Below are 24,664 nucleotides of genomic sequence, written 5' to 3'. Positions count from 1 at the left end.
TGCTTGATGCGATGAGCTGACAGATAGTATGCTATGTTGGTATGGGATACCACAGCACAAAACGGGGCGCCATCAGTCTCAAGATTAGTCAGCGGGGCGATCGTGGTAGGGTTTCATCCAGACGACGTGTACAACATCAGTGAACTTGCGTCGTCTGCGGCTTGAGGGATCTTGGGTCGCGGATTCAACTTCGTAAGTAACATCGCTGAGGCGGCGGAGGACACGTTATGGGCCGAAGTACCAACGCAGCAATTTTTCAGAGAGCCCACGATGAAGAACGGGCGTCCAAATTCAGACATAGTCTCCAGGCCCGTAGGCAGCGAAGCGCCGTCCCTTGTTGTAACGGTAAGCGTCTAGTTGCTGTTGTAGGTATATGCGCTGTCTTGCCAGCTGCCGCGCTTGTTCCGCACGCTGAGTAAAACTAGCAATGTCCAGGTCAAGCTCATGTTCGTCGTCGGTGTATACGGGCAGCATTGTATCCAGTGGAGTGGTCATTCGACGACCGAAGACAAGCTCAAAGGGTGTGAGCCGCTTCGTCTCCTGAAGTGCCGTATTTTATGCGAACGTGGCATATGGGAGGATTTGGTCCCAGGTCTTATGCTCTATATCCACGTACATAGACAGCATGTCGGCCAGAGTTCTGTTTAGCCGTTCCACCAAGCCATTAGTTTGCGGGTGGTATGCCGTGGCCCGTCTATAGCTAGTATGTGTAAGCTTCAGTACAGCCTTAGTCAGGCGGGCCGTAAAAGCTGCCCCGCGGTCGGTAATGATAACAGCCGGAGCGCGATGACGCAACACGATGTCGTGGACAAAAACTCTGCTACTTCGGTGGCAGTTCCATTTGTGAGCGACGCTTTCTCAGCATATCGGGTCAAGTAGTCTGTCGCGACAACAATCCAACGCTTTCCATTAGTTGACTTCGGGAAAGGACCAAGAAGATCCATCCCCACGTGTTGGAAAGGAGTTTGCGGTGGAGCGATCGGCTGAAGAAATCCAGCTGGTTTCACGGGTGGAGTCTTTCGGCGTTGAGAGTCATGGAGGTTTTAACGTAGGATCGTACTGAAGGTAATAATTTGGGTCAATAGTATTTCTCCCGAATTCTTGCAAGCGTACGAATAACTCCCAAGTGGCAGGCAGAAGTTCGTCGTGACAAGCGCTCAAGATGTCAGGCCGTAGGTGCGTAGGTACTATGAGTAGAAATGTATCTCTTCCTGTGTAACGACATGCCTTCTGTGTAACGTAACGTAACGTTACACAGAAGGCGCTCTGGCACCCTGGCACCGAAGAATACCAACAGCCAGTCAGGGCAGCACAAAAGCGGAGCACCGTTTTTCTTCGTCGTCTTTTCCGAATCGCCCGTTCAAATCTTCGTCGTCTATGAATGGCATGTGTCAATATATCTACTTAGGAGAGGTAGTAATCGCAGATCAGGACCATTAAAAGGAAATAACAAGAAGAATAAGATTGGGATGGAGCGCATTTGGCAAGCACTCGCAAATTATGACTAGCAGCTTACCGGTATCGCTCAAGACGAAAGTATACAACAGCTCCATCTTACCTGTGCTCACCTATGGGGCTGAAACGTGGAGGCTAACCAAGAGGATTCTACTTAAGTTGAGGACAACGCAGAGGGCTATGGAACGAGAAATGGCACGGGTAACATATAAGAGATAGGAAACGTGCAGAGTGGGTCAGAGAAATTACTGAAGTTACTGACATTCTAGTGGAAATCAAGAAGAAATGGGCATGGGCAGGACATGTAGTGTGCAGAGAGGAGAACCGATGGTCGTTTAGGGTAACGAACTGGATTCCAAGGGAAGGAAAGCGTAGCAGGGGGTGGCAGAAAGTTAGGTGGGCGGATGAGGTTAAGTTCGCAGGGGTCAAGTGGATGCAGCTAGCATAGAACCGGGTTCATTGGAGAAATATGGGAGAGGCGTTCGCCCGGCAGTGCGTATAGTCAGGCTGATGATGATGAAATCAGAGTTAGAGAGAGAGAAATATCAGAGTGAGGAAAAGAAGTTGCTAAGCCAAAATACCCACTTGTTTGGAGTATCCGGAAAACCGTAGTGAGGCACAGCAGCCTTGGTGACCTGCCTTAGAGTGTTTTACTCCGGGCCTCAAATATCATACATACGATGGCCGATTACAGTGCGCGAAACTTCCGGCTGAATTGCTTTGCTTTTCTCGCGAGCCTGGTTTTCGCTGAAAGGTTTCACTTCGGTCGAACTCCAAAATAGTTCAGCGCTAGCTGCTTTAATGTCATTCACCTCATTTCACGTTCACAACCATGCCGCCTGTGCTGACGTAGAGCGAAAGGGGAGAGAATTGTAATATTGTACAAAAATTTATTCGGAACCCTTAAGCTCCATCTTTAAGGCAATAACACGCTAGCGTGGGCCACCACCTCACATATAAAGCCCCGCTATAACCGAACCGTATGAACGTGCCTGCGTGGCCTAGGGGTAACATCGCTGACTCATAACGCAAGGGTCCTGGCAGGCTGGTTGTGATGTATATGAAATGAGATTTCCGATTTGGCAGCTTCTGCCAAATGTACCGTCAGCCAGCTAGACTTCCGATTAGTGCGCGGCCATGTGAGCTGCCAGCTACCACCTGACAACGCCATGGTCATAATTTTTTAAGGCGAAAGCATTCAATGGCTCATACGACCGCGCTGTCCATCCGTCCGTAAATCCAAAGGCTAGAAGAAGAAAAAAAGAAGAACAAGAACAAGATGAAGAAGGAGAAGAAAAAAGAAGAACAAGAAGAAGAAGGAAAAGAAAAAAGAAGGAAAAGAAGAAGAAGAAGAAGAAGAAGAAGTAGTGGGAGGCGGTACCTGGTAGCTGAGTTGGCCGATTACTAACTGGACGTCGTGCTTTCCGACCGTATACGCTTGGCAGGAGCTACCAAGTCAGGCCTTTAATTTCATATGGGAGGGTGATATCACAATCAGCCTGCCAAAATTGTTGCATTCACGTTATCCCTAGAACATGCAGATACGTTCCTATGGCTCGGTTAAAGTGGCTTTATATGTTGGCTTATACCTTACGCTATCACGTCATCGCTAAGGTGGGAGTGAAAGCAGAGAGAAAGAGATGCCATCATCATCATCATCATCAGCCTGATTATACCCACTGCAGGGCGAAGGCCTCTCCCATATTTCTCCACTTAACCCGGTTCTGAGCTAGCTGCATCCACTTGACCCCTGCGAACTTCTTAATCTCATCCGCCCCCCTAACTTTCTGCCGCCCCCTGCTACGCTTTCCTTCCCTTGGAATCCAGTTTGTTACCCTCAGCGACCATCGGTTATCCTCTCTTCGCACTACATGTCCTGCCCATGTCCATTTCTTCTTCTTAATTTCCACTAGAATGTCGGTAACTTGAGTTATTTCTCTGACCCACTCTGCACGCTTTCTATCTCTTAATGTTACCCCTACCATTTTTCGTTCCATCGCCCTCTGGGTGGTCCTCAACTTAAGTAGAGCTCTCTTGGTTAGCCTCCACGTTTCAGCCCCATAGGTGAGTACAGGCAAGATGCAACCGTTGTATACTTTCCTCTTGAGCGATACCGGCAAGCTGCTAGACATAATCTGCGAGTGCTTGCCAAATGCGCTCCATCCCAGTCTTATTCTTCTTGTTATTTCCTTTTCATGGTCCGGATCAGCGGTTACTACCTGTCCTAAGTAGACATACTCGCCTACTACTTCCAGTATTTCGCTACCTCATGTAAACTGCTGTTCCTTCCCGAGGCTGCTGAACATTACCTTAGTCTTCTGCATATTGATTTTCAAGCCCACCTTTCTACTTTTTCTGCCTAGGTCATCAATCATTATTTGCAGTTCATCCCCCGAGTTGCTTAGCAAGGCAATGTCATCAGCAAATCGCAGATTACTGAGGTATTCTCCATCTACCCTTATCCCTAACTGCTCCCATTCCAAATCTCTAAATACTTCCTCTAGACAAGCTGTGAATAGTACTGGGGAGATTGTGTCTCCTTGCCTAACACCGTTCTTTATGGGAATTTTGTTACTTTCTTTATGCAGAACTATGGTTGCTGTGCTGCCACTATATATATCTTCCAGCACTTTCACGTACAGCTCGTCTACCCCCTGATTTCGCAATGCCTGCATCACCGCCGAGGTTTCAACTGAGTCAAATGCTTTTTCGTAATCAATGAATGCTATGTATAAGGGCTGGTTATATTCCGAGCATTTTTCTATCACCTGATTGATGGTATGGATATGATCGATAGTAGAGTACCGTTTCCGAAACCCTGCTTGATGCTTTGCTTGATTGCAGTCTAAGGTTGTCCTGATTCTATTAGCGATTACCTTAGTAAATACCTTATACGTAACAGACAGTAAGCTGATTGGTCTGTAATTCTTAAGGTCCTTAGAGTCCCCTTTCTTGTGAATGTGGATAATGTTTGCATTCTTCCATGGTTCCGGTACCGTCGATGACACCAGGCACTGCGTATACAGGGTGGCCAGTTTTTCTAGCACGATATCCCCCCCGTCCTTCAGCAAATCTGTAGTTATCTGATCCTCTCCAGCTGATTTCCCCCTTTTCATAGTTTCTAGTGCTTTCGTGACCTCGTCCTTCGTCACTGGTGGAACGTCTGACTGTTTTTCCCTACCGCCAATCTCATTACGGTCCTGACTACTTTGGCTACTGTAGAGATCTGTATAGAACTCTTCGGCTACTTTGACTATCCTGTCCATATTAGTGATGACGTTGCCCGCCTTGTCCCTTATCGCATACATCTGGTTTTTCCCTATGCCCAATTTCTTCTTTACCGCTTTAAGGCTTCCCCCGTTCTTTACAGCATGCTCAATTTTCTCCATGTTATACTTCCTTATATCGGCCACCTTGCGCTTATTGATTAGCTTTGATATCTCGGCCAATTCGATCTGGTCTGTTGGATTGGAAGCTTTCATACTCTGGCGTTTCTTAATCAAATCTTTCGTCTCCTTAGACAGCTTGCCGGTATCCTCTCTAACTATCCTACCGCCTACTTCTACCGCGCACTCAGTAATGATATCTCTGAAATTATTGTTCCTTGCCTCCAGGCTAATGTCGCCATCCTCAGTTAGAGCTGAATACCTATTTTGTAGCGAGATCCTGAGCTCTTTTGCCCTCCCCCTCACCGCTTATTCGTTGATGGCTTTCTTTCTTACTAGTCTGTTGCGTTCCTTCTTCAGATTTAGGCTAATTTCGGGACCTCACCATCCTGTGGTCACTGCATCGCACTTTCCCGATTACCTCTACATCCTGCACAATGGCGGGGGTTGAGGACATTATGAAGTCGATTTCATTTTTAGTCTCTCCGTTAGGACTTTTCCATGTCCATTTCCGGTTCTTCCGTTTGCTGAAGAAGTTATTGCGCTCTGCAAACTCAACTAGGAACTCCCCCCTGCTATTCCTAGAACCAATGCCATAGTCACCTACTGCCTTGTCTCCTGCCTGTTTTTTCCCTACCTTGGCATTGAAGTCGCCCATTAGTACAGTATACTGCGTCTTTACTTTTCGCATTGCCGATTCTACATCTTCATAGAAGCTTTCAACTGCCTGGTCATCGTAACTACATGTAGGTGCATAGGCCTGTATAACCTTCAGTTTATACCGCTTATTAAGCCTAATTAGGATGCCTGCAACCCTCTCATTAATACTATAGAATTCATCTATATTACCCGCTATATACTTATTGACAAGGAAACCTACTCCTAGTTGTCGCCTCTCTGGTAAACCTCGATAACACAGTACATGTCCATCCTTTAGTACAGTATATGCCTCATTCGGCCTCCTAACCTCACTAAGCCTTATGACATCCCATTTCATGCCCTCTAGTTCCTCTAACAGCACTGCTAAACTGGCTTCACTAGCTAGGGTTCTAGCATTAAACGTTGCCAGGGTCAGTTTCCAATGGCGGCCTGTCCAGCGGAGCCAGGCTTTCTTAGCACCCCCTGCTGCGTCACAGGTCTGACCGCCGCCGTGGTCAGTTGTTCCGCAGACGCTGGTGACTGAGGGCCGGGGTTTTATGGAGCTTATCATAGGAGGTTGTGGCGATTACTGCACCAGGGTGGCCAACTCCTGTTCTGGTGAGGGAGTGCGTTGCCGGAGGTGTTTACCGGCATCAGGTCGCACCCCAAGCCTGTTTATGCAATTCCATCGACACGCGGTTTTTTTTTTTCATCCGGTGGAGAATTGCGCGGCACCGGGATTTGAACCCCGGTCCTCTTGCATACGAGGCGGATGTTCTACCGCTACGCCACCGCTGCACCGGAGATGCCATAGTGGAAGAATTTGGACCACTGCGCTGTAGTGGCTTTCGCCTCATCGCAGTTTAGTGATCTTAAGTTCCCGCTACAGTTCACTTAGTTCACTACGCAGACGCCGGATATCTCGGAGAACTGAGCCTTTAACGATACTGCTTTAATATTCCTCGCCTAGAGCCAAAGCCGCTCCACCGTTCTACGAAGGCGAAACAGCGTGACAAATTGCAACCGGATGCCACAACCCTGGCATAAATGCGAAGTAAAGATTCCTTCAGCCACGAATTCAACATCATTCATAACTATGCAAAGTGATACTGTTAAAAGCCCCTGCTTTATAGAAAAGCAGCCGTCGGCGTTGGTGCTGTGAGCGAAAATTACGCGCATTTACCTCTGGAACCTGGTAGTTAGCAGGTAACTATAGGCCGGGCACTTGTTGCTGGGCGGGTTGCGTTACGCCATTAGTCTACGCGACAAGGCCAATTTGTCAGAAGCTGCCAGTTTGGACAGCTCCTTGAAGATGAGAGGGTGAGCACGGAATCAAACCATCCCGAACCCTCGGTTCCTGGGTCAGACGCAATAACCTTAGGCCACGACCGAACGCTCATACAACAAGGTAAAACCGGGGCTTAGTTGACATTAACATCGCGTGGTATTGAACTTTTGTGGTATTGAACTAGTAAGGGCTATTTAGTATGTGTGTGAGCTAATAGAGGCTCAAGTTAGGAGATTAGTGGCAAAGAATGCGTACACTCGAATCTCCAAGAGGCACACGTAATTCACGCTGTCGTGTCGTATGACTAAGGGCGCCAGGATAAGAGTCCTCAAATTTCCTCATTAAACAATGGCAGTCCAGGAGAAATAAAAAAAAGTGTCCAACGGCATCCATGCTTGGCGTCATCGCTGTGTAATTGCTTAGTGAAACAGCTAGCCTTGTTTTCTTGTCGTAGCCTGGGGTGAGAGGTTGTTGCTTATCTTGTTTTAGTATAAATGGCTTAAGAAATCAAAGGGGAGGGGGTGACTTCGGGCATTCAGTATATCTTAGCTTAACAACGCATATAAGCACAGTAAGTTTCATGTAGAAAGGATGAGTGGAAAACCTAAATAAAGATATTCTACCGGTTATATCGCATATTAGGCACTAACACAAAAATAGCAGTGTTCAGACTTAATTAAACGAAGTGTGATGAGCGCTGTGTTTTGATTGATTTGTTCAAATACCACGAGTTCAGTTTCAGTCAGTACGCGCCTACCATGCGATTTTTGACGCTATTAAGAATCAATCACATTTCAAGGTAAAAGTCAGAGTTCTGAGTTCATAAGTGGACATGTGGCCATGCCCCAGCGTACCACAGTATAAGAGCTGGGCGAGACGGCGCTGTGCAGGCTATAAGTTCCAGCTTCAAAGAAAAAATTTATTTTTTATAGAAACTGGGACTTAGCCTATCTGGCGGCAGGTACTACCCAGTTCTAAGGATGCCACAGTCATATCACTCGCCGCCGCTGAGCAACCTTGGAAAGAAATCTTTATTAGCTCAGTATAAATTATGTAGTGGAACGAGAGCTCCAATTCGATGCGGACAAGTTGGATTATCCCAAAAACCTGTGCGAGAGAGCCGCGCGCATGAACAGCCAGAAGTATAGCCCGGTACGGTGCCCGTATTGCTTGCCTGTACTCATTTCTTCTTCACAGATTCGACCATGTAGCTCACGCAAGTGCAAATAAGGTAAACCCGCCCGATTAAATCGTTTGAGTGTAAACCAGCGGCTCGTGTTTGGTGGTGGTGGTGAAACTTATTTAATGCTCAAATGAGAGATTTTGGGAGTTCAAAGACCCCGCTACATGCTCTGTACCCTCAGTCTGGGATGCCGCACGACGAGTCCCCCTCACGCACCCGCTTGACTAGAGCCCTCTGGGCCTCCAGTGTGGAGCAGTTGATGCGGGAAGTATCCCAGGCTCATCAACCGCTTATGAGATTCCGAGAAACCTCAAACCCTTACTGCGACAACCACTACCTCTGTCCAGCCCCTGCCAAGGGGTTAATAAGGCGGAGGAGCGAACTCTGCGGTTCCTGCAGACAGGAACTCTTCTCTGTCGTACTCTTTGATCCCAACACCGATGGGTCCTGCCCGCACTGTGGGGAGATTTGAGATATTTATCATATGATGTGGGCATACCCTCGGAATACCCACCTTCCACCTTCCCCTACTCATCGTGTTTGAGACACTAGATGCCGACAAGAGGAGGACAGGTGGCCCGTTTGTTTACAAGGCTCTCGTATACTATTACAACTGCTTGAGTTGGGTCGAAGGTGACCGCTAGGTGCTTTGTTAGAAGCTGAGAGAAACGAGTTCTATCCTCTGCACGTTGATAGCTGCAGTCAGAGAGAACAACCAAACTAAGAAGAACTTCATCTAATATTTTCAATTCTGGCAAAGAACGGCTCATAGTACGAGCAGTTATCATAAGCGGAACATAAGATATTCAAGTTCATTGTTCATAAACACCATCATAAATTCCATAAGAAAATTTACAACTGTGTGGCTTTTCTGCGTGAAAGCCATTCGGAGAATTCATATAATATTTCGACAGGAAATGCTGTCTCTACTAAAAAACGAAGGCCTTTCACGACTATACCGAGGTCGCTTTGTTGTAAAAAAGGAGTTCGGCTTGGTGGGAGACAATTTGTGAAGCCAAAAAAACTTAAACAGAATGTGGAATTGAAGCCACCGCGGTTGTCACGAAACCGAGGGTTATTTTTGTCACTCAGAAGTGCCCTCGCAGAGGTTTCTAACGATCCATCGGACACGTTACTAGTTGCTTAATCCATTTGCTGCCACCGAATACCATACATCAAGAACCTAACTTCTGGTCATTCTGCTCCCCTGAGAATGGCACGCTGTAGGATATCAGACATGCATTATCGTACTAGCCTGTCAGGTTCTACGATCAGTGCCTAAGCGACATCTGCCACTTTCAGTTTTTGTTGAAATCAACAAAAAATAGACCTAGCGTATAACCCTTGTTCAGCGCGGGTAATTACCAGGATGAGGGACAGATTAAGCACGCCAGGTAGAATTTCGCTGCGTGGAGTTTCATGAGTGCTAATAAACTTCGTAGCGGCATTCAATTATCCTTGCACCTCCGTATTCACTATACTGCGTGTGAGCTGAGAGTCGCGACTACGTGGTAAATTATGCGTGCGTGTTTGCCCCACAATCGATCCAAAAGAAGCCCTTTCTCTCTTTCCGCGAGGTCACGTTGACAGGCAGAGTGCAAAACTGTGTAGCTCACCGATTAATCTACTAGCTGCGTTTACGATGTTTGAGAAGAGAGAGAGAAGGGGGGGGGGGGGGGGGGGAGGAGCGCGAGGATGCGCTTATTTACGACGCCTTCACGCACCGGTGCCAGCGAGACAAAGATGGAATTAGCCAGTACAACTGGGCAGCGATCAGGATCAGTTTCAGGTGCCACAATTACCTAATTAGTAGTTCTGTTATGGGCGGCTATCAAGAAGCAATTGCTCTTCTCTGCTAATTCGAGAGTGAATTTTGTCACAGTGTGTTGGTACAGTTAACCCCGAATCAATAAAAATAAAAACGGCCATAACCCAACCTTCCTTATGGTAAGAAATGAAAAGCGTTTTATACCGCGTTACGTCAACATCAGTCATTATCTTATCCCGTACTGATCGCCAAAGGGCGAGGGGAGTCTGGGATCATAATCATCGACCCGCAGTGAACATGCAGGAATTGTCGCAATATAAGGTTCGGCAAGACGACATGCAACCCAATCGTTACCGTGGTGGACGAGGGTTTTGAAGTCCCGCAACAGATCTTATAGGGCCCCAAGACACACTGACATATCTGGTAATCTCGCCATGGCCTGAGGTCACACATACTGAGCGGAGGCTGGAGTGTGGCTGATCGAGGTTGTATCTCAACGGTAAAGGTGTAACACTGGATCACATAAGGAGCAGTAGGAGTGAGTATCATCCGCTTCGTCTTTTGTTCATCAAAGAGCAGGCGACACGTTGGGACCACGTTCACACAAGCACTTTTCCATGCGCACGCCGACCTTACAAAACTCACCTCGCTACGTGTTAGGGCAGATGGCCACTTTGCGGGGATATGTCTGCACCTGTAACTCTGCAGTTTATGCACACTCAACTGTGACATTGGGGCAGAGTAAGCTGGCCCGGCCTAGGAGGACAAGCTCTCCTTTTTATACAAAGGACGTTAGGCGGCTGACTCTATGGGGGCCCTCGACAAGAGAGAGTGAGCAGCGACTCACACTGCTCTAAGCGAGGAACGATAAGGTTTCTTTTTTTGTTTTCCACGTTATGACTACTGTGGGGAAAGATAATGAATGAATGAATGGCTTTCATTTGTCATGCGCCGAAGAACTCTCTACTCAAAAGTAACCGCCTTAATTCGTTGGTTGTTCCCTCAAACCGCAATGTTTCCTTCGCCTATTCCTTTCTTTGTGTCCTTATGAAGAGCCACATTCACCACATTCTACATAAAATGTTGTGCTTCGTACTGGTGCACAGAAACATTAAGCGTCCAACTAGTTAAGAGCAAAGTTTGATAAAGGTGCAAGCGACTGATTGGAAAAAATGGGCTGAGCAACTGGAAGCAACAGAAGGAACAATACAGGTCACTAAATTGTTCTTACAAGCTTTTTCAGATATATTTCATCTTTTTCTGCTTACTTTTGCTAACCACGAGCATTATAATCTGGAAAAGGCGTGATCATGTTGCAAAGAAGCAATGCATCATGTGTTCATGGGGAAAAGTTGTATTTTCGTGTCCGGGACCGGTATACGTAAATCAACATCGACTGTTACAGAGATGCGTACAATCTTGTTCAAAAGTCCTGAAGCCAAACAATTTTCTTCTCAGCCGGACCTTATGCCGTCACGCTGCCATTAACGACTAAAGGGCCGCGAAATGCTATAAAACAGTTCTTGGCTGTGATAAGAAATCATTTCCCAGCCTTTCAAACGCCCATTGGCTATTGATGATGGCGTGACGGCGTCATTTTTCGACTTAGACGAAAATCGCTTGCCTTCAGGATTTTTGACCAAGACTGCATCCCTATGTAAAAAAAGGAAACAAAAATGTTTGTGCGCCTGTTGCCTTTACCTCAACTGCGCATCAGCGACCGATCCGAAGCCAAAGGGGAAGGCTTCACAGCGACCATGCAACTCAAAAAGGAGAAGGAGCAGCATCGCGCCTTTTCAGCTTCGAGGAAATGGCAAAAAGGAGCAGCATCTTTTAATTGACATTTTTTGATAATGAGGCAAAACATCCGTCAGAAACAATACGTAGGCTCCAGATAATTTTCTCTTTCCCAGCACTTTCCTGAAAAGCTTTTCAATGTAGTTGCAGCTTTCAGTAATTACCCTTTACAACAAAGCACGACTAAACAAAAACCAGCGCTTAAATTTCAAGCGGTCAGGTTCGAAGTCCCTTTAGTTAGTTTTGCGCCTTGTTTAATGTCTGCCCTTCCGAAAACCGTTCCCACTCTGAAATTTTTTTGCATCCGTCGCTCACGCATATTCAACCTCTGAACATTCCGTTCGTTGCTTTTCTGTTCTTTACAGCGTCACGCACGACTTCAGATGCGCTGCAGGTGCCCTTGTGTGTTTTGCAACCTATAGTGGTAACCGTTTTCTTCAAGAGGAGAAATAAGATTTCCGATTAATCAGCTCTATACAGCCTCGCGTTGAAGCGGTACCGACTGATGTTTTATGTAGTTCACACAGCATGCTCCCGCAGGATGTGACGAAGCGTCCTGACTACCAAGGAAATCCATTTGTATCTAAGACAGGTGCAAACCTGTGTTTCGGACCTTTCCCAGATCCCTTGATTACGAACACGTCTCATCATTCCAGCCGTCTTCTCCCTTTCAGCTATTATTCGGGTTCTTACTAACACACTGACTGCGTTTTCTTTGTCTCTAACCCTCCGCAACTGATACTCCATTTCCTTGTTTCGCCTTCCTCCGTGAAATTATGCAAGCGGAACCTTTCGAACGAAGCACTAATGGCGCAATCCTGCTGAATCCATATCTATTTCTGTTTATGTTTTCTATTCTTTAGCGCACCTTGTACCTTCCTCTTGCACCACTTGACCTCTTCTTTTCTGATACATATGAAAACCCCCTATGTGCACGACTGGCTTCATTCTCAGACAGGAAGAAGCTGCCTGATGACACTTCTACCCAAGAGCAAAACAGATCCTGAAAGCAAGCACTGATTCCGGTACGAGCACTGTATTCCGAGGGAACCTTCATTCAGATACGTAAACAGAAATGCGGCTTCCGTCGAAGAACGCCCTGTCCAAAGCATGAAAGGTCGGGGTTAATCAGGCCTTTCTGTCACAAATGTGGGAAGCTTTGTGTGCAGGGGAAATGGAAAGTAATGGCACAATAAGCAAACAAATGGCGTTGCTTGCACACACTCAGGAAGCTGGTTGCTTTGTGTTCTGTTTTTTTGTCCGAGCTTGCTCTTAGGAACTTCACTGTAGCACTTTGTGGAAGTCGCGGAAACCGAGAGTGCAAACACTTACATCTAGTATCCATAAGGAAGCACTTGCTCACAAGACGAGGAGGTTCTGGAAAAAGGCGTACCCTCAACATTCTCCACTCTGCAGGATGATGGGGATTATTGGGGAGTTGGGGACTGTGACAGAGCAGAGTGGAAAAAGACTGGCCCTATTGGCAAATGCCCCGTCTGTGCTGCATAGCCTCGCAATTTCAGGTTCTTGGGGTAAGAAAACTGCTACGCGTTTCACAGGAGTGGGAGGCCGCATAGACGAGCAGAACGCCGAGCAAAACGCCTACGTAACGAGTGTGTTCTACGTGATCGCGGTGATTGGGCCCAGTCGCAAAAACAGCCAAAGCGAGCAGCGCTCCAGCTATCGTCAGCCGCTGTAAACGTTTGTTGAGTGGCCATTCATGGCTACCTGCGGCCGAAAACAAGTGCAGGCGTTACCGTTGGGAGTTCGAATTATGCTCGCAATACGGATGTGGTTAGACGAATAAGATTTCCTAAAATTGAAATAAACAGGGCTAAACCTTCGGTGTTCACACATGCCTCGAGTATTTTTGCGTTCATCATCATCATCATCATCATTAGTCTGACTATACCCACTGCCGGGCGAAGGCCTCTCCCATATTTTTCCAATTAACCCGGTTCTGTGCTAGCTGCATCCACTTCACCCCTGCGAACTTCTTAACCTCATCCGCCCACCTAACTTTCTGCCACCCCTGCTACGCTTTCCTTCACTTGGAATCCAGTTTGTTACCCTAAGCGACCATCTGTTATCCTCTCTTCGCACTACATGTCCTGCCCATGTCCACTTCTTCTTAATTTCCACTAGAATGTCAATAACTTGAGTTTTTTCTCTGACCCACTCTGCACGCTTCCTATCTCTTATTCTTACCCTTACCATTTTTCGTTCCATAGCCCTCTACGTCGTCCTCAGCTTAGGTAGAACCCTCTTGGTTAGCCTCCACGTTTCAGCACCATTGATGAGTACAGGTAAAATGCAACTGTTGTATACTTTCCTCTTGAGCGATACCGGTAAGCTGCTAGTCATAATCTGCGAGTGCTCACCAAATGCGCTCCATCCAAATCTTATTCTTCTTGTTACTTTCTTTTCATGGTCCTGATTTGCGGGTACTACCTGTCCTAAGTAGACATATTTGCTTACTACTTCCAATGCTTCGCTACCTAACGTAAACTGCTGTTCCTTCCCGAGGCAGTTGAACATTACCTTAGTCTTCTGCATATTGATTTTCAATCCTACCTTTCTACTTTTCCTGTCTATGTCACCAATCAGTCTTTGTAGTTCATCTCCTGAGTTACTTAGCAAGGCAATGTCATCAGCAAATCGCAGATTACTGAGGTATTCTCCATCTACTGTATCCCTAACTGCTCCCATTCCAGTTCTCTGAATTCTTCCTGTAAGCAAGCTATGAATAGTACTGGGGAGATCGTGTCTCCTTGCCTAACACATTTCTTTATGGGGTTCTGTTACTTTCTTTATGCTGAACTATGGTTGCTGTGCAGCCGCTATATATTGTCACCTTAGCCTACAATACGGCGCTGCAGGAAACCACGCAGTTTACACCATTCCGTCTCATATATGGCAGGGAGGCCCGCACGATGTTGGACGCGATGCTCCCGTGCGGGGATGAAGTGGTCGGACCCGATGCCACGAATTTCACGGAACAGGCCGAGCAAGCCCGCCAGCTGGGCGGCTTGCACATCAAGGAGCAGCGTGCCACCGACGCTCGATACTATAACCCTCGGCACAGGGAAGTCCACTTCGAACCAGGGGACAAAGTGCGAGTATAGATCCCCGTGCGCCACAAAGGCTTGAGTGAAAAACTGCTACACCGGTATTTCGACCCTATAAAGTCATTCGCCGCTTAAATAGTGTTAACCACGAAGCTGTTCCAGATGGAAGTGTGACCGTCAGTGTTCGGTGTTAGCGACCTGAAATTGTGCGCGTGGGGCGCTTAAAGCCGTACTTTTGAAAAACCTTGAAAGAGCGCAAACACACACGACCACTAAGGACAAGAGACGAGACACAAGGGCCTCAAGTTCGGCGCTTGTGTCTCGTCTCTTGTCCTTAGTGGTCGTGTGTGTTTGCGCTCTTTCAAAGTTTTCCAAAAATGAACCAACTCGCCCAAAAAGAAGTGTTAATGAAGTATCTTTCTTGTACAGTGGGCCCTTCTTTTTGTGTTCCTTCACCTTCTTCTTTCACGGATCTTCTGCTCACCCACACGGCGCTTGTGTCTCGTCTCTTGTCCTTAGTGGCCGTGTGTGTTCGCGCTCTTTCAAAGTTTTCCAAAAATGAACCAACTCGTCCAAAAAGAAGTGTTAATGAAGTACCGTACTTTTGACGTGACTGAGCGCTGTGTCAACGTCGCGCTTTGTAACCTTGACGCTGCAAGTGAGACCTTGACTTATTGTTACAGTGCACCTCACCCCTACTTGTTCTCTCCTCTCACCTTGACATCGGGAGGATGGTTCCCTTTCGCGAGGGGGGGGGGGGGGGGGGATAAGGCCACGTGTCTAGCGCCGCGCGGCCGCCGTGCTTGGAGCCTACGACGACGAAGCGGTTGTTGGTTCGAGAGGCGCGCTGGTATTTTTTTTGTATTTTTTTTCATATTATTTGTATTATTTTACAATTTTATTCCTTTTTTTAATTTCTTTCTAATTCTATCGCCTCAAAATTTATAACTATTTCAGCAACACTAACTTCTAATTATTAGGTTATGTGCCATACAGTCAAATCGACATTATCAATTATATTATGTCATCTACAACGAATTCTGGCCAATCCCTCACTGCGGGTATGTGCCATTATAACGAGGGAGAAGAAGAAGAAGGCGCGCTGGTGCTGGACACTGTTATCGGAGCTAGAAGCCGACCTTACTCTCGGGTCTTACCTTCATGGTACCGTGTACCTTCACAGCTCCCTGTGGCTTGAGTCGTGACAATATATCTTCCAGCACTTTCACCTACGGCCCGTCTACCCCTTGATTTCGCAATGCCTGCATCACCGCCGAGGTTTCTACTGAGTCAAATGCTTTTTCGTAATCAATGAATGCTATTTATAACGGGTGGTTGCATTCCGAGCATTTTCCTATCACCTGGTTGACGGTATGGATATGATGGATATGATGGATAGTAGAGAACCGTTTCCGAAAACCTGCTTGATCCTTTGCTTGATTGCAGCCTAAGGTTGTCCTGCTTCTATTAGCGATTACTTCTGTGAATACCTTATACGTAAAAGACAGTAAGCTCTTTGGCCTGCAATTTTTAAGGTTCTTAGCGTTCCCTTTCTTATGAATGAGGATAATGTTTGCGTTCTTCCATAGTTCCGGCATCGTCGATGACACAAGCATTGCGTATACAAAGTGGCCAATTTTTCTAGCACGATATTAGATTCTTCAGGTTTAAACTAATTCGGGACCTCACCATCCTGTGGTCACTGCATCGCACTTTCCCGATTACCTCTACATCTTGCATAATGGCGGGGGTTGAACACAGTATGAAGTCGATTTCATTTTTAGTCTCTCCGTTAGGACTTTTCCATGCCCATTTCCGGTTCTTCCGTTTCCTGAAGAAGGTATTCATGATTCGTAAGTTATTGCGCTCTGCAAACTCAACTAGTAACTCCTCCCTGCTATTCCTAGAACCAATGCCATATGTCACCTACTGCCTGGTCTCCTGCCTGCTTTTTCCCTACCTTGGCATTGAAGTCGCCCATTAGTTCATTATACTGCGTCTTTACTTTTCGCATTGCCGTTTCTATATCTTCGTAGAAGCTTTCAACTGCCTGGTCATCATAACTATATGTAGGTGCATAGGCCTGTACAACCTTCAATTTATACCGCTTATTAAGCCTAATTACGATGCCTGCCGTCCTTTTATTGATACTATAGAATTCGTCTATATTACCCGCTATATATTTATTGACAAGGAAACCTACTCCTAGTTTTCTCCTCGCCGGTAAACGTCGATACGTCGATAAAACAGTACATGCCCATGCTTCAGTACAGTATATGCCTCATTCGGCCTCCTAACCTCGCTAAGCCCTATGACATCCCATTGCATACCCTCTGGTTCCTCTAACAGCACTGCTAAACTAGCTTCACTAGCTAGGGTTCTAGCGTTAAACGTTGCCAGGGTCAGTTTCCAATGGCGGCCTGTCCAGCGGAGCCAGGAATTCTTATCACCCCCTGCTGCGTCACAGGTCTGACCGCCGCCGTGGTCAGTTGTTCCGCAGCCGCTGGTGACTGAGGAAGGGGTTTTATAGGACTAATCATGGGAGGTTGCGGCCAATTACTGCACCAGGGTGGCCAACTCCTGTTCTGGTGAGGGAGTGCGTAGCCGGAGATGTTCACCGGCATCAGATGGCACCCCAAATCTCTTTATGCAATTCCATCGACACGCAGATTTTTTTTTTCCTAATCCGGTGGAGAATTGCGCGGCACCGGGATTCGAGCCTCGGTCCTCTTGCATGCGAGGCGGATGTTCTACCGATATGCCATGGCTGCACCTCCTTTTGCGTGGACCGTTGAGCAAAACTGACCCGCCGAGGTGGCTAAGGTATTAGTTCGCTTGACATCTAAACCCAAGAAAGCGGGTTTGATCCCGGCCGCGTCGGCCGCTTTGCGGTGGCGGCGTCCATATTGTGTGCGATGCCAATTCACGAGAATACTAAGTAGTCCAACTTTTTTTGAGCCCTCCATTAAAGTGACCCTCACAACCTGAGTCGTCTTAGAAAGACAAACCGTAAACATCAATCCAAACCGTCAAACAACGTCATGAACACCAGCTCTTGAGGTTGCTGAACTACTGCAGAGCATTTAGGTGCTTACAACTATGGATTTGGCACGTAAGAATTGTACCCGAGTACAATAGTAATGAAGTACCTGCACCGGTATATAATAAAACGATGCACCTGTGTACTGTGCTGTTATACGTATATACTGATAACTCAATTTTATGTCAGCATCATGTGCACGTGTCAAACGCCGATAAAATACACATGGCTGGAAAGGCAAGAAATGACGTAGGGACATAAACCCGGTTATGCAAAGTTAAGGTATCTCTCGTGTTTTCGAAAAATATACAAGAGCTGGCCATTCTTCTAACTTTTTTATGGGCATGAAAATTTCCCATCAGCTGTCTTATTGTCTGAAAGTATCCCGCTATTTTTCGGGAGCAATAGTCTGAGCCTTTCCTCTTAAAAAAACACAACAAAGTTTGAAGAGTACAACGTATTCGAAAAGAAAGGATCTGCTTTACGGATCAAAAATAGTGCCCTAAAAGCAACCAGGTTTCTTAGGGAAGGGCGATCATGCTCTGAATCGTCGCTCCAAGATTTTATTTCATAATTGTTCTTTATGTTTGTTTTCGCAGAAATGGTGTGCTCTGCAACTTACCGAAAGGGAGCACCCGGTGCATCGGGCGGGCCTCCGAAATAGCTCTGTGTCCATGTAACTGTTTACGACGCCCGGAGGTGCACACCGTCAGCGTTTTGTACAGTGTGCACCTCCGGGCGTCGTAAACAGTTACATAGACGCAGACCTATTGCGGAGGCCCGCCCGAAGTGCCGAGTGCTCAGTGACCTAAGACATTTGTGGGTAGGCCTCAAGCAAACTACTGTATATTGTTCTATAGTACATATACTTCTTTTTATTTTTATCTACTCTTTCCTTCCTCCCTATCGTTCACCTCTTTGATTTCCTCTACCCCTTCCTCGCTATCCCTTTATTTTCACCGCCCCAGTTCAGGTGTTTCAGATATCAGCAGATACTGGGGCTGGCAAACATCTTTTCCTGTCTTTTGTATATAAATAAAATAACCACTACAACAGCAACACGCGTGTCATGCGCATAAATTGCAGTAAATCTGCAACCTAGATGGTTTATGCAGTTTTCTCCCGTCCGTTTCGTGAACAGAGCTACCGCTCAGCGCACCACGTAAGCGACCAATTGTGGCGTGAATGATGTCGGTGGCTGTGTTACAGGTCCCGCAAACAATTGATGCTCCGACCGCATTACGTAAATATGACATTATCGATCATCACGTCACACCTTTATTGATACTACAGGCGACCCTCCCCGGAGGGTTAATTTGGGGTTCTGTCACATGCGTATTATTTCTAACATACTACATGTGCGTTGCGGGCTACATGATCAAGGCGATGACCATGGCAGCCGTGAGATTTCGCAGTGACGTCGCCTCGTAATTAGGCAATGACGCACACAATCATTGTGCTCTCTGTTGACTAATCCTGTTACTATCAGAGGCTTGTGGGTGGTTCAACTACGAGCGTTCCCAATAAGTCAAGCGCAATAAATAGACAAAGGGGTGGGCCACAAAAAGGTCAGAGTTAGTTGGGTGGTACGGATGCGATGCCGCATGATGCTCCGCAGTTCCTGCCGGAAAAGAACCGATAAATAAATCCTGCTCCAGCTGTTTCGGTCAAAGCGTAACCGAAACACAATCATAGAGTTATTTCTGTTATTTCGTTTTTTTCGTTCTGTCGCTTGCAAAGAAGCTTGGGTGACTCATGTCGCGGCCTAAATTATTGATTAGAAGTTCTGGTCATAAAGTAAAAAAGAAATTTTCCAAGTATCCAGTGTCGTGTGAAATTGGAGCGAAATGAATATCTAGAAGCGATTAAAAATAAACATAACTACAGGGTTCTCAGATGCCAGAGAGAGAGAGAGACAACTTTATTTGCCCCAGATGTTGTGAATTAGGGCAGATGGGTCCTGTGTGGCCCCCAGGTGGGGGCGACATCCTGGGCCCACGAAATGAGTGAAAGTTGTGTGTTCCTGTCTGGCTTGCTAAGGAGTTGGTGCCAGCTTTCCGCAGAGGGAGCTGGCAGGAGGGCCCTTGGGGGCGGGTTATTTACGCATCCCCAGAGGATGTGCGCCTGAGTGGCGGGTTCTCCGTTGTTACAATTTGGCAGCATCCGAGCAGACACTTGTTCCCCATCTCATTTGCATACATTCAGAACACAGCCACAAAACACATTCTTGCCGAAGGCCTCTTTCTACGAACGGAATATTAAACAGACCCACCGAAATGAAATAACACGTATAAAGGGAAAAGCGGAACTGCAACGTGGCTACAATGGCTACGTTATAGGCCCGTTGTGTTCAGGCGGAATTCCCATTGTTTCTTAGCGCGCGCGCGCGCGCGTGTGTGTGTGTGTGTGTGTGTGTGTGTGTGTGTGTGTGTGTGTGTGTGTGTGTGTGTGTGTGTGTGTGTGTGTGTGTGTGTGTGTGTGTGTGTGTGTGTGTGTGTGTGTGTGTGTGTGTGTGTGTGTGTGTGTGTGTGTGTGTGTGTGTGTGTGTGTGTGTGTATGCGCGTGTGTGTGTGTGTGTGTGTGTATGCGTGTGTGTGTGTGTGCGTGTGCGTGTGCGTGTGTGTGTGCGTGCGTGTGCGCGCGTGTGTGCATGCGTGAGTGTGTGCGTGTGTGTGTGTGAGAGAGCAAGCGCGTGCATGTGGTTTATTGACACATGGGTGAGCAGCACTGTTCCTCGATAACAGTTCGTTATAAGCGGAACCCCTCAATGCGATGGGGAATGTTGGAAAACAAGAACGTTTCGGCGGCTGCTGTTTGCGAACCGGCGATCGTTAGTCGGACACGCCAGAGCTCGGCATTGAGGCGGAAGCAAACAAACAGAAGCGGCGCATCCGCGTGCTGGCAGTTAGGGCGTGGCCTGCCGAAGTTTAATGAAATTTGAGCTGTTTCGCTGCGAATCAAACCAAAACTTCCACGCTAAAACGGCAAGAGACAAGCTCTTCTATGCTGCCGGTGTTAATTCAGTTGTGCATATCCATTTTAAAGTGTGAGAAAAATATTTATAGAATAATAACAGGGTAAGATTCTCTTTGTTCATGACAGGGAATCGGGTATTCCATGCGGTGAGTTTGACTGGAGGGCGGAGTGGCCGTACGGGAAATAGGTCAAATAATATTTTCGGCTGTATTGAAGGAATTGTTCCTGCGCTCGCTCTGTTGTTTTTCTCTTTTGCGTGGCACCTTGTTCTGTCTCTTGCGCCAAGCGTCCTCACTTCATTTTAGCATTTCACTGCAATACAGGTGCAAAACATTGATTGCATGGAGTTTGTGAGTTCCTTTTTCTAAATACTCAGAAACTAATGGTGCCTAGCGCAATAGACACACTTGATACATTCCCTCTGGTGCACAGTAGGCGATATTCAGCTTTGAAGGCCACTGCCTGTTCGGGTTCGTATGACTAACATCTTCCCTGTTCACAAAGTCGGGCTGCCATCTCAAACTCTCTTGCATGCGTCCTTTTCATCTTTCCGTTCATTGTTTTCTGTCTCGTACTAAACGCGACATTTCGCAGTCACCTTTGGCGAGCTCAAAGACAGGAGAGGTTTCTAAAAGGCGCAGTGAGTCAAATATGTCAGCAAACAACAACGTTATTTACGAGTGCTGCTGCAAGTCTCGTCTTTGTGTAGTAGCCTGGCAGTCTACTGTTTGCTCTGGCAAACCTGTAGTTATCTTTCTCCTCCAAAATTACTTCTTTCCACGTTCTAAAAGAAAGCGTCAAAATCGCATTATTTTAATTGGTAAACATTGCTGTATTTGATAAATAATTTGAAGAGAAGCGAAATATTAACATAGCCTGACAACCATTTTTGGAAAGAGGAAGGTTGTCAAGACCGTAAGCTTTAGCGAAAACATTGTTTCTTAGTATCAGCTTGAGGAATAAACAAACGCACATTGCAGCGTCTCACCGCACTTCAATTACACAGAAAAAAAAAAGCATGAGTCGAACGAGATTAAGTCAAGTCTGATAGTGATAGCTATGTTTTGCTTCGTTTTGTGAATACTACGTGTTTAGCCGAAATCAGCGAGTGCCCAATACCTGATCTCTGGCGTCATTGAAAATCAGTTACTTTTCAAGGTAAACTCTCAGTTAGATAGCAGAGACTAGGGTTAAAGTTTCTTATTCCTAGTCGATTGATTAGTTTGGCAAGTGGTCATGCAGCCGCTTACCATAGGATGTATAACACTCTGGGCGAGAATTGTCGAAAGAGCGGTCATTCCCACTCTGACCTAGGCCCAGCTTCACTGCCACCCAGACGGAACTAAGCGGTCCTGTTGGAGAAGAGATACAGCTCTGATATGTATATCCCCTTTGCCTGTCCGCAATTACAAGAAAGGTGCATCGAACCTGCTTTAGGCGCTAACTCATGATCCACCCTGCCTTGTAGTTTTTCCTGCTGCTGCCGCTTTTCATTTTTTTTTTCAAAGCACAGGATCATCGGTTCCAGGCTGAAAAATGCACACCGAAGAAATATTTTTTTCTTGCCCCCTCCCTCCCTTCTTCGCGCTTTTCTTCTTTGAAACAAAAGCGTATACGATCCCCTGATGATCGCGCTACACCAATGAAGACATGTCCACTTGCCGAAACTTTGGCCAGCGTAAATAAAATATAATAAGAACTCGTGAAAAAGGTGATGTTAAAGGCGTGGGGGTGGCCTTCAGGGACTGGGAACCTTGGGGCTTTCACCTTTTGAGGCAGTGGCTCCTCTATCACCCGTGTTTTTATATCTGTTGTGCAGGCTGTCATTGCGCTCGCCACCACTGTTCTTTCTTTCTTTCTTTCTTTCTTTCTTTCTTTCTTTCTTTCTTTCTTTCTTTCTTTCTTTCTTTCTTTCTTTCTTTCTTTCTTTCTTTCTTTCTTTCTTTCTTTCTTTCTTTCTTTCTTTCTTTCTTTCTTTCTTTCTTTCTTTCTTTCTTTCTTTCTTTCTTTTCGTTTGTTTCTGCATTGCTCTCTCTTTCTTTCACCTCTTCGCTCTATATTTTCCTCTGTCCGCACGACGCAGTGGTGGTGGTTCAGCTTGAGCCAGTTGGTAGGCCCGAGCATTTTTTTTCCTCGTTTCTACAGTCGCTGCAACTGCTACAACAAGGCGAAGCTTGAGCGTCCCCTCAACTTTTTTTTTTTGTAATTTTGACACCTTCACTCCTGCCTGTAAATACTTCCATGCAAGTGTTTCTAATTTTAGGCTGGTGGTTCGATAATGCATAAAAAGCAGTACAATCGACATGAAAAACAACCTGCTTACTGCCATGAAGTGAAAGACCTAATGAAAAAGGCGAAAACCGTAAAGATCTTGTTTACGTCTTGATGCATATTCACGTTCTGTGGTTGCAGAACGACAAAACCCTATCTGAAATGGTGTTGTCATTACAAATTTTTGAGGCGTCTCGAAAAACATAGAGGTGAGGTTACTGCAGCACACTTCTTTAACGAACACACAGCTGTCGGTCAGGGAGCTGGAGTGGACTCTGTCCGACAGGCGTCCTGATTGCGATAGCAAATGCACACCCCTAGCGAAGAGCTGACTCTTCTGGCATTGGTACGAGAATACCACTGATGGCGGTAAGCTGGAACCATTCGGGACAGGGTAACCGAAATACCTATCTATAGCTTTTGAAGTTAGTGTAAAAAAGAAAATATCATCATCTTCTTTAGAAACAGGCTGCAATAGTTCAACAATGTGAGTAAAAATAAGGAAAGTATTGTTACAGGGAAACGCGTGACCGTGAAGTAGTGCGTTCACAGACGACGACGACGACGACCGAGGAACGCATGGATGACATAGTGTTCTGGAAGACGACGACGCTGACCGTGTGGATGCTGCACGGCCCCTGAAGACTTTAAACTTATTCCGCACATATTCATTATTCGCATATAAAAACGTAAAACTTGAAAGTATATTTATGTCTACCTGACGCTGCTTAAAAGATGTTTGATCTATATATAATTTTTTTCAATCACGCAGAGCCTTCAAGCATGCGAGTATATACCGTAACTAATCTGAACGAAGTGCTTTTCTTGGCATTATATCCATAAATATTTCCACCGTTAAGTCGGTTGCAGCTACATGAAACTGCTTATGGTCGTAAAAGAACAAATACCGTTGACGCATGTCTTGTTTGTCTCATTAAAAATAAACTTGTAATATCGGCTTAGTTCTAATTAGTATTAACTAATTTCATCCTCAATATATAGAAGTTCTGGCAGTTACTATTTTGTTTTAACAGAGGTTTAGCTATTTTCGAAGTTGCGAACCTCAGTAACGCGGATGGTGCGTTTAAGTGCCGCTTTACATTGGTAACGGCATTTAGAGCGGCCCAAGGGCCCATCGTCATCCTGGCCCCCCCACCCACCCCCCCTCCTCTCTCTCTCTTCACTTGATTCTGCTAGGAATCAAAAGCAATGCTGTAATAGCGGCTAGTTGGTTTTCCATCATCACGTAGACGCGCTGAACTTTAACTCAAGACGATTCACTAACACAAGACAAGACTGGTACGTGCGCGACTTACCAGTCTTGTCTTGTGTTAGTGAATCGTCTTGAGTTAAAGTTCAGCGCGCCTACGTGATGAAGGAGTGTTGTGTGTTGTGTTGTGTTGGGTTTAATGGCGCATAAGCAGCTCAGGCTATCATGCGCCAAGCACAAGGTTGTAAATGGCGTACACTATTTATTCTACAGTTTCCGTAAAACATTTGCTTCCTTTAAAAAGCTAAAAACACATGATAGATCGACAAGTCCGCTTTCACCTAAAATCAAAGCTGGATGGAAAGGAATGTGTTCATCATAAAATCGAGTAAAATACTTTTTCCTTAGCATTTCAAATCTTGTGCATGAAAGTAAAACGTGGTTTATGGTGAGTTGCTGTCCGCATTCTTCACACAAAGGTTTGTTTTCTTTTCTCAACAAAAAATTGTGCGTTATATGCGTGTGGCCAATGCGGAGACGGCATAAAATCACTTCTATAAAACGTTCTTGATTGCGACATGAT

The sequence above is a fragment of the Amblyomma maculatum genome, chromosome 9 (assembly GCF_055883805.1).
Source record: "Amblyomma maculatum isolate TAMU_Amacu chromosome 9, ASM5588380v1, whole genome shotgun sequence".
Taxonomy (NCBI): domain Eukaryota; kingdom Metazoa; phylum Arthropoda; class Arachnida; order Ixodida; family Ixodidae; genus Amblyomma; species Amblyomma maculatum.
This window is presented reverse-complemented; position numbering follows the sequence as displayed.